The following is a 3,288-nucleotide window of genomic DNA, read 5'->3' on the forward strand; positions in this document are numbered from 1 at the left end:
TTACATTAGATGAGAAAAAGCACAAATAAGAATAATCAATAAATATTTTGATGCAGCGAGGTCTGATCCAGAATCATGGTGAGCCACTCTAAAATAGATGACTGAGCCTGCCGCTCCTTACCTTGTATTTATTCAAGGAAACGGGAATCTAGGTATTTTCAATGTTTACAAGTTTATACGGCCCAAGCTCAGTGTGTCTGTGAAAACTTCTGTTTTCTTCTGGAAGAATCAAGAAAAGATGATTTGAGAGATGATAATATCTGGTCTGCGCTGAAGCAACATTTTTATGTTGTGTACAAACAATCTTTGTGTATTATTCGTAGCATCATCTCGACAGGGAAAGTTACAATAGCACTTATTCATAAAAACCATGAAAGTAGGCTTCTCTCCTGCCCGCCCCTCCCCGGCGCGTGGGCCCAGACGAGCCGACCCGCCTGGCTCCCCTCGCCGGCACCGAAGGGTGGGCGGAGTGCCCTGAGGAGGCGGGGATGGGAGGGCTGGGCCGACCTGCCGGCGGGCTAAGATGCCGAACTTGGGCGCTGCCCTCGCCTGCACGCGGAGGAGCATACAATCCGACCTGGCCTTCTTCAGGTTCCGGCGGGACCCGGCCAGATGCCAGAAGTGGGTGGAGAATTGTAGGAGTGCCGACTTAGAAGATAAAACACCTGATCAGCTAAATAAACATTATCGATGGTGTGCCAAACATTTTGCGACCTCTATGATCTGTAGAATGAGTCCTTATAGGACAGTTCTTTGAGATAATGCAATACCAACAATATTCGATCTTACCAGTCATTTGAACAACCCACATAGTAGGCACAGAAAACAAATAAAAGAACTGAGTGAAGACGAAATCAGGACACTGAAACAGAAAAAAATTGATGAAACTTCGGAGCAGGAACAAAAACATAAAGAAACCAACAATAGCAATGCTCAGAACCCCAGTGAAGAAGGGGGTGAAGGGCAAGATGAGGACATTTTACCTCTAACCCTTGAAGAGAAGGAAAACAAAGAATACCTAAAATCTCTATTTGAAATCTTGATTCTGATGGGAAAGCAAAACATACTTCTGGATGGACATGAGGCTGATGAAATCCCAGTAGGTCTCTTTACTCCAGATAACTTTCAAGCACTGCTGGAGTGCCGGATAAATTCTGGTGAAGAGGTTCTGAGAAAGCAGTTTGAGACAACAGCAGTTAAAACGTTGTTTTGTTCAAAAACACAGCAGAGGCAGTTCCAGAGATCTGTGAGAGCTGTATTCGAGAAGAAACTCTCAGAGAAGTGAGAGACTCACACTTCTTTTCCATGATCATTGACGACGTAGTGGACATAGCAGGGGAAGAGCACCTATCTGTGTTGGTGAGGTTTGTTGATGAATCACATAACCTAAGAGAGGAATTTGTAGGCTTCCTGCCTTATGAAGCTGAAGCAGACATTTTGGCTGTGAAATTTCACACTATGATAACTGAGAAGTGGGGATTAAATACGAAGCATTGTCGTAACCAGGCTAACATTGTGTCTAGTGGATTTTCTTCCAAAATGAAAATTGTTGCTTCCAGACTTTTAGAGAAGTATCCCCAAGCTACCTACACAATCTGCGCTTCCTGTGCCAAATATGTGGTTGGCAAAATCAATACCTGTTATAGGAGTATCTGTTGCATTAGGAACAATTGAGGAAGTGTGTTTTTTTCATCGATCACCACAATTACTTTTAGAACTTGACAGTGTAATTTCTTCTTCTTCTTTTTTTTTTTTCCAGAGCAGTAAAGAAAGGGGTAAAGAACTGAAGGAAATCTGCCATTATCAGTGGACAGGCAGTCATGATGCTTTTGAAATTTTAGTGGAACTCCTGCAAGCACTTGTTTTAGGTTTAGATGGTACAAATAGTGACACAAATATTAGATGGAATAACTGTATAGCTGGCCGACCATTTGTACTCTGTAGTGCAGTAACAGATTTTGATTTCATTGTTACTATTGTTGTTCCTAAAAATGTCCTATTTTTTACAAGAGCCTTTGGGAAAAACCTCCAGGGGCAAACCTCCGATGTCTTCTTTGCAGCCGGTGGCTTGACTGCAGTATTGCGTTCACTCAACGAAGTGATGGAAAATATTGAAGTTTATCATGAATTTTGGTTTGAGGAAGCCACAAATTTGGCAACCAAACTTGATATTCAAATGAAACTCCCTGGGAAATTCTGCAGAGCTCACCAGGGTACTTGGAATCTCAGCTAACCTCTGTGAGTTACTATAAAGAAACCCTAAGTGTCCCAACAGTGGAGCACATTATTCAGGAACTTAAAGATATATTCTCAGAACAGCACCTTAAAGCTCTTAAATGCTTATCTCTGGTACCCTCAGTCATGTGACAACTCAAATTCGATACGTTGGAGGAACACCATGCTGACCTGTATAGTAGTGACTTACCCAATCCTGACACGCTCTCAGCCTAGCTTCATTGCTGGAGAATCAAATGGGCACAGGAGGAAAAATAGGTATGAAAATGAACGAAAGCGTCTTAAAGCCTATTTGGGGAACACTTTGACAGACTAAAGATCAAGTAACTTGGCTTTGCTTAACATAAATTTTGATATAAAACACAACCTGGATTTAATGGTGGACACATACGTTAAACTCTATACAAATAAGTCAGAGCTTCCCATAGATAATTCAGAAACCTTGGAAAATACCTGAGAGACTTTTAAAAATAGGTTTTCTTGGCTGGATGCGGTGGCCTCTGGATAATCTATCTGTTTAAATGGCCCCCTTTGAACTCTTATGCTTTGAGGACCTATCTGTTCTTCCAGAAGAGAACATTGAAAGTCCCATGTTTCCTTCTGCGTGATCTCTGCTGGTGGCACTCTGGAATTGTTTCAGTTAAGTCATTTTAGACATAGCATTTATTATCATTGTGAATCTCTTCTTGTTGGGTCTTATGAATTCTTTGAAGAAATATATTTTGAAGAGGTATGAGAGGAAGGAATACATTTTATAAAATGTTATAGTGAAGCCCACAATTGACCTTTGACTAATAGGAGTTTTAAGTATGTTAAAAATCTATACTGGACAGTTACAAGAAACTACCAGAGAAAAGCTTGTGAGCTCATCAAACAAGGACTTCAGTGTAGATTTTGTCTTTCTCAAATGAGCTTAAAGGAACAAACAAAAGTTAAAGTTTGAATGGAAGAGCCTGTTGTTTTTCCACATCTCATTGTTGCTGTTTACATTCCTTTGTGGAGCCTACATATTCCTAAGCTTTTTAGCAGGTATATGTTGAACACTTGTGTTTC

The 3,288-nt window shown here is 40.8% G+C and overlaps 1 pseudogene; it reads left to right on the forward strand.

Annotated features, from left to right (window-relative positions):
- The first annotated feature begins 523 nt into the window (after positions 1 to 523).
- On the forward strand, positions 524 to 2,692 carry LOC117091083 (annotated as a pseudogene).
- The last annotated feature ends 596 nt before the right edge of the window (positions 2,693 to 3,288 follow it).

This window comes from Trachypithecus francoisi, unplaced genomic scaffold (assembly GCF_009764315.1).
Source record: "Trachypithecus francoisi isolate TF-2019V2 unplaced genomic scaffold, Tfra_2.0 Lachesis_group11, whole genome shotgun sequence".
In the NCBI taxonomy this organism is placed as follows: domain Eukaryota; kingdom Metazoa; phylum Chordata; class Mammalia; order Primates; family Cercopithecidae; genus Trachypithecus; species Trachypithecus francoisi.